Source organism: Lissotriton vulgaris, unplaced genomic scaffold, assembly GCF_964263255.1.
Source record: "Lissotriton vulgaris unplaced genomic scaffold, aLisVul1.2 SCAFFOLD_686, whole genome shotgun sequence".
NCBI classification, from domain to species: domain Eukaryota; kingdom Metazoa; phylum Chordata; class Amphibia; order Caudata; family Salamandridae; genus Lissotriton; species Lissotriton vulgaris.
The window spans coordinates 295,375-303,249 of NW_028249207.1; the positions used below are offsets into that span (position 1 = coordinate 295,375).

The following is a 7,875-nucleotide window of genomic DNA, read 5'->3' on the forward strand; positions in this document are numbered from 1 at the left end:
ACTCAAAATACCAATGACAAACGCAGGCGGTTTAGCGGCATTTAGAAGGAGAAACCCTGCTGTTCATTTTTAAATTCAGCAACATCAGTACTTTCCGTGGGGTGCTAATATATCGCTCGCAAGGCCCCAGAGATCGATTCGTACCATCCATTCAAACTTCTATGCAGTCATGTGTGGACTCCCCCACTTTTATCTTGTTAGGTGATTTTAATTTTCACCTTAACCTCATGGACAGCAATGAAACTAATCATTTGGTGAAATGTCTGGCCTGTTTTGGGTTGAAACAGATCGTAACAGAACCCACCCACAAGGCCAGCCACACGTTAGATGGGATTCCCACCAACAATACTGACATTACCTTGATTAAAGTTCTTCCACTTACATGGACAGATCTCAGTGCCATTTTTTTTAACTGACTCTCCCAGTTGAAGAAGTATCCTCTATTAGCAACTGCTCTTTTATTAAAACTCGTCCTGAGCAAAAAAATTATAAAACAGAGCTAGAGTCTGTTTTATACAGGCAGAGCCCTATATTGGACACAAATAATAACACCCCAGCATCTAATTTTAATAATTTGATCTTATCTGCTGTGACACAATTGGCCCCAGAGAAAACTACAAAACGCTGCAAAAAAAATCCCTCTGCATCCTGATATTCAGCCGAAATCAGGTGGCTAGACACAATAGGAATAAAAGGGGCTACCCTAACCCTGCTCACCTCTTTTGTCTCTCACAGAGAGCAGGAGCTGATTTGGGGAGGTTTCACCTCCGACTCATTTACCCTCCCTTGTGGAGTTCCTCAAGGCTCATCGCTGTCCCCTACATTATTCAACATTTATGTCACCCCTTTGGAAAAACACATTCCAGCTTATGGTTTCTCTGTCATATCTTATGTGAATGATACGCAGATAGTTATATCTATTACATCTGATGTAAACTCTGTGGCAAGACAGTTTAACAACTGTCTGGAGCATATTCTTAGGTGGATGCGACACAATAACATCATTGCACATCACAGAAAGTCTCTTTCAACCATGTGCTGTAAGCACGCACAGACACAATTTCTTTGTCCACAGGAATCACGTAGAGTAGCCAAAATCCAAACTTTATTTCTTTTAAAACACAGTTCTTGACAGCCAAATTATTATTAGGTGGATGCATGGAAATTACCTAAAGCTAAACACAGATAAAATGGAGGTGATATTGTTTGGGAATGGTATGAAGCTGGTACGTGCCCGATCCTGTAAACAAAGGAAGAAACCTTGGAGCACTGTTTGATAACCAACTCTGTTTTTCAGAACAGATCAATCACATCCTCATGCTTTTCCCTTCTAAAAATCTAAAGAAAGATTTTGCCTTTTATTCCACTAGAGTTGCAAAAACTGTGATAGCTACCTTGATTCTGTCCAGGATATATTATTGTAATGCTCTCTATCTTGGAACTGGCAAATGTTTGCAGTCAAAATGACAGTCTCTGCAGAACGCTGCAGCCTGAGTGTGGCTGAAAATTCCAAAGTTCAGCTCTATATCCAGCAGTTTCAAGTACCTCCATTGGACGCAGTCCAACTGAGGATTTAATGTAAAGCTCTTTGTACGGTTCACAAGGCTTTGTATGGTGGTGGGCCACGCGGCCTCCTGAAATATTTTGTCTGGTATATCCCCCAATGTGAGTTAAGGTCTGCTAATGCTTGTCTTGTCCCCATCCCCAGAATTAGAAAGGCTAAGTGAGGTTGCAGGAGACTCTTCTACCGGGCGGCCACACTTTGAAATGGATCACTGACATAATATCTGTAAGAACTGGGACCACCAGCTCTCAAGGGGGTAGCATGGCTCGAGCAGGAAGGCAGCCAGGGGCTTGCGTGTAAAGCAGCTACTTAACACACTCATCCAATGAAACACACAGTGGCGCAATAATGGAGAACACACCAGTAGTTGTATTTGAAAGAAATCAAGATCTTTTATATAGGCTTTCAAATAGAGCGATGCATTATTAATTCATTAGCATTTAAGGTAAGCATTTCATTAAGACATTTCATGAATCACGTTCAGGTTGCATTTCCTATGAATGGGTGAATATTTCATTAAAATAATAACCAGCTCATCTAGCAATGAAACACTAACTAACCCCGCCTGCCACATCAGACTCTTTGACAGGCAAAGGGGTAGTTGTATAAACCTGGAGGATCCTACAAGAAGCGACTATAGTAATGCGTTTAAGTAACACATCAAACCTCTCATGGATGCTTTTCCTAGAAGGTAATAAAACATATCGGCAAGTACTTATCAATCTAACAAGGAACTCCAAAGAACACAGCCTTTAGTCATCAGTGACAAGCCTTTCTTCTTGTGAACACAGGTCGGCATGCGACATAGATCAGATCATCAGAATACGATGGAAGCCCACCTCTGCAAGAAAATTCAGTACAGTGAAGTGACTCTCCCTCGCATTAACAAGCTGGTAATCTGGTGCACGATGTATAATTCTGGCTTGTAAATATGGCACACCTTGAACATATCAGGCTGGTAAATATGGTACACTTTGATACATTGAGGAACGTGTCTGACCCTCAAGTCTCCAAATATTCGAGGCACATTCAGAAGGGGGCCAACAGGGCCCAGTCTTAGTTATCCCCGGGGGAGGGGCGACCTCGGGCCTCTCCCGGCCTACCGCCCTCCTCCCCAGGGGGTTACCTAACTTCTTCGGCCCTCCGGGGCCCTTACGTTGATCTCAAGGGAGGAGAGGGCGCTCTGACCCTCCAACGGCCCCACTTGACCCAGCACGGTGCAGGCGCAGCTTCAGGGCACCGGCGCTGGGGACGAGGTGGGGGCTCTCTCTCGGGCCTCGGCGGCAAAGGGTGCCGTGGTGGTTCCTGGGCACCCAAGGGGGGAGCTGGTGCGGTGCGTAGGCGGAGGGGGCTCTCGGGATCCTCCACCCCCCTCCGCGGTAAATCGGAACTTCCCCGGGTGCCGGGCCTCACGGACGGGGGCTCGCTCCCGGCAGCCAATAGCTGCGCGGCTTGGGTGGGGGGCGCGGCCGATGACACGGCGGCGCTCCCCCGTCATGGGACACTGGCCCAGGCAGGCGTCAGGCCTAGTGCGGCCTGGCGGATTCGATGCGGCGGCCCTCTCCTGGCATCGAGGGCCGCCGAGAGGGGGTCAATCACGGCGCTGGTCACGGCGCAAAGGCGGGCAGCCCCAGGGCAGGCCGGCAGCGCCTTAGAGGCGTCGCGTGGGCGGCGCTGATGCCGCGATGACGTGGGGGCCTCCTCAGGCGCCTGAGGGGGGCACAATACAGCGCCCGACGCCGAGTCAGGTGAGCGCTTGAAGGACAAATACAGCGCCTCGCAGGCAGCCGGCCTCCTGAGGGGGGGCTTCAGCGCTGGAGTCACAAGGGCACTGGTAGCTCAGGGCAGGGGGCCTCTGACACAGCGCTGGGCAGGAGGACAGATTACAGCGCTCTGCAAGTTAGTCAGCCAGTACTGCAGGCAGGATGGGGACAAATGATAGCGCTTGTCACACAGTTCAGTCAGGGGGAGACAGGTAGGCCCAGTTGAAGGCAGGGGATGCGCAGGGCAGCTCAGTCCAGTACCTGGTCCGAAGAAGCAGCTTTCTTGGCGCTAGGATGGTTCTGCACCCTTGGTTGCTTGTTTCTTGAAGTGGAAGAGGGGGGGGTGATGAGTTGAAGGCTTGAAGAATTTCTCCTCAGTCACTGCAGATGGGCCCTGGGGTTCCCTACCACTTGGCCAGATCAGGGGGCTAGCTTTGGACACCTCACCCAGGTTAAGAGGCAGCACCTAAATCCTGTCACTCCCAGTAGCATAGGTCCCTCACTAGGCCCTCCCGCCTCAAACTCCTGCGTGGGTTCCCCAGGTCAGTGATGTCCCAAGTGTCAGTTGGCAGTTGGCAGTGGCAGTTGGTGTCGCCTACCCTGTTCTGGAAGGTTCCAGGAGCTTCCCTCATTCTAGCTATAGGCAGGCTGGCAGGCTGGTATGGCAACATTGTTTAAGGGTTCCAGCCAGCTCCTGGCTACTAGAGTGCGCCTATACAGACCACGCTGCAGTAGCAGGGGTCAGTGGCAGCCATGTTGGGGGATGAGAGCACCTGCACCCTGGCATTGATTAGCAATGGGAGGGTGCCCAGAGTCCTAAAGCCAACAAAAAGAAGGTGGGAAAAATGAGGCAAGGGCAAAAAATCACAGGGAAAGACCACCATAGGGCTGACAGGTCTAACAATATCGATTACACTAATATAGAATTACTCAAATATCGAAGATAAAATATCGAATACAAAAATATCGAATTCCTATCTACAAACAGGTCAGTACAAAAATATCGAATCAAAAATATAGTTTCAAAAAATATAGGTAGTCAAAATATCGAATTTTTTTAAATGTCTTAAAAATAATGTAAAATTAATGAAATATAAAAAATAATTAACTAAAATAAACTTAAAAATACTTAAATAACCTTAAAATTATTAAATAATTAATTTAAGTTATAAAAAAACATACAACTTTATTTATCTAAACACATATATATATTAAGATAATATTAATAAAAGAATATACAATATTTTTACCGTAGGATAGCGGGAAGGTAAAAATTACTATTCCCACTACAGAGAGTGCAACAGTAGGGAAAGCGTTGGATAGCATAGGGGTAAAAATTACTATTCCCAATCCAATGAATGCAACAGTAGGGAAAGTGTTGGATAGCGTAGGGGTAAAAATTACTATTCCCACTCTAGTGAGTGCAACAGTAGGGAAAGTGTTGGATAGCGTAGGGGTAAAAATTACTATTCCCACTCAAGAGAGTGTAACAGTAGGGAAAGCGTTGGATAGCGTAGGGTTAAAAATTACTCTTCCCACTCCAGAGAGTGCAACAGTAGCGAAAATGTTGGATAGCGTAGGGGTAAAAATTACTATTCCCACTCCAGTGAGTGCAACAGTAGGGAAAGCGTTGGATAGCGTAGGGGTAAAAATTACTATTCCCATTCCAGAGAGTGCAACAGTAGGGAAAGTGTTGGATAGCGTAGGGGTAAAAATTACTATTCCCACTCCAGAGAGTGCAACAGTAGGGAAAGCGTTGGATAGCAAAGGGGTAAAAATTACTATTCCCACTCCAGAGAGTGCAACAGTAGGGAAAGCGTTGGATACCGTAGGGGTAAAAATTACTATTCCCACTCTAGTGAGTGCAACAGTAGGGAAAGCGTTGGATAGGGTAGGGGTAAAAATAACTATTCCCACTCCAGAGAGTGCAACAGTAGGGAAAGCGTTGGATAGCGCAGGGGTAAATATGACTATTCCCATTCCAGTGAGGGCAAACAGTAGGGAAAGTTAATACTTCATATATTATAAAAAAATATATATATATTTATACCAATAAAATATTAAATAAAAGTAATTACTAATTTAATATAATATAATAATTAATCATTTAAAAACACAAATAAAAATTAATTATTAAAATGCATTACCTATTAATGCAAATTAATTACCCATTAACAATTAATTAATTAACAATTAAAAATTAATTCACAATCAATTCTAAATGAATACCAATAAATAAATACAAATATTTAATTAATCACAATTAAATTATTTCTCACCCTATTCCCCTATAAACCCACAACCCGCTATGGGAAATAAATGTATAAAATTAATATAATTATCAATTAATCAATTAATAAAAATGTATTATCAATTAAAATGTAATTAATTACCAATTACAAATGAATTAACAATTATTTCAAGATAAATACCAATAAATAAAATAAAATATTTAATTAATTATAATTAAATTACTTCCCACCCTATTCCCCTATAAACCCATTACCCGCTACGTAAAATAAATTAATAAAATTAACATAATTATCAATTAATCAATTAAGTAAAATTAATTGCCAATTAAAATTTACCAAATAAAAATTAATTAACAATTAATTCAAAATAAATTCCAATAAATAAATTTAAATATTTAATTAATTATAATTAAATTACTTCCCACCCTATTCCCCTATAAACCCACAACCCACTATAGAATTAAATTACGCAAAAATTTAAATAACATAAAATTCATCACTTAAAATAAATTATAAAATAAATATATAATATAATAATAATAATATAATAATAATAATATAATATAAAATATTTCTGAGATACCCCTCTTGAAAACCAACGCGGGCCGCGGGATAAAGAACTTTGGGTTCAGCGGCTGAAGGAAGAATACCAGGAGCTCATGAAGTATGTTGAGAACAACAAGAATTAGGACAACAATTGGTTCAGGCTGGAGTCCAACAAAGAAGGAACCAGGTGGTTCGGGAAGTGCTGGTACATTCATGAACTTCTAAAGTATGAATTTGAAGTGGAATTTGATATTCCTGTTACATATCCTTCCACGGCTCCAGAAATTGCAGTATCGGAACTGGATGGGAAAACGGCAAAAATGTACAGAGGTGGAAAGATCTGTCTGACTGATCACTTCAAACCCTTGTGGGCGAGGAATGTTCCAAAGTTTGGCCTGGCACACATTATGGCTTTAGGGTTGGGCCCCTGGTTAGCAGTCGAAATTCCAGACCTGATCGCCAAGGGACTTATCGAACACAAGGAAAAATGAAGATTGGCTAGCGTGGAGAAGAGAGACCAGTTGGAGAGTGAGGAGATTGATATCCATCTATGTAGCTGCTTACAACTGCATAGGGTTCAGTTAACTTATGAGGTATCATTCCCCAAATGAATAACCAATAAGTCCAGCATTGATGCAAAAAGTCATACGCCCTGCAGAAGATTGAATGGGCCATCTGATTTCTCTGATTTCCCGTGGTGCTGCTGATACTGGGACACATATCTTTGCTTGCCAATAGATCATGGTGCATATACACACCTTGCTAGGTTCACAGTTCCTTCCTAATAATGATTCTTATAAACATTAGAAAACTGTGGTTTGTTCTTTCATCAAAGCGATCCATAGTATTAGCCTGTGTGTAATAAGACTTGTGCAGTTTATTCTATGCTCTCGTTTGTAGCATCAGGTTACCTATGGCTCTTACAACATGGACAGATTTAGACACGAATGGTCATATAACCGGGAATTGTCAATCAGACACATAGTAGTTTAATACACCAGATAATAATGTAAAGCAGCTGTGTTGTAAGAAGCATTTGATTTATTCTGAGTTTTTGTCTGTCATACAGAGAAGAACATAATTTTGTCAAAATTACTCTGCATATCTTCTGTTTGGCCAAATGTATGTCTTGATGTGGGTTTCACTGTTCTGATCAGTCCATCTTGCGGCGTCTGTCATCACGAAGACTGAGACCGTTCTCAGACTAATTAGATACTCCTGTTCTTCACAAGTTCACTTTCCTAGTTGGTTTCCCAAGCCTACTATGACCAGGCGCTGCACATGGCCATTTCGGCTTTGTCCAGGACTAAGTTCCAATTGAAGCCTTTGCTTTGAAACTCACATATGTACCCTAGATGCAAGGAGTGGGAGGATAGCAGTCACTGTCTGGAAATGATTACCCTGGAGGCCATCCAGGTAGCTCTCCCTTGTTATCTATTGCTAAGAATCCAGCTCCACTCTCTACTCTAGTGGATGGCAGGAAACCTGTCCTTGTATGTGGAGACTAGTGTAATCACTGTTTTTTTGTCTATTCTCTTGCTCCAGGGTTTAAAACTGGCCAGCATAAGGATTTAATTAATCATATTTTTAACCCTTTTAACCCAACTGCGCTTTAGATTGTCCACCCTGGGTGGTCGTGCTTTCTCTAATGTCTGTCCAGCAGTCTGGAATAGCTTACCAATCGAACTGCGCAAAGAATCCAATTTGTTGCCTTTTCGTAGAAAATTAAAAACAGTGCTTTTCCAGCAAG

The 7,875-nt window shown here is 42.7% G+C and overlaps 1 pseudogene; it reads left to right on the plus strand.

Annotated features, from left to right (window-relative positions):
- Nucleotides 1–6,149: 6,149 nt before the first annotated feature.
- Nucleotides 6,150–7,675, plus strand: LOC147663665 (ubiquitin-fold modifier-conjugating enzyme 1 pseudogene; annotated as a pseudogene).
- Nucleotides 7,676–7,875: the final 200 nt, after the last annotated feature.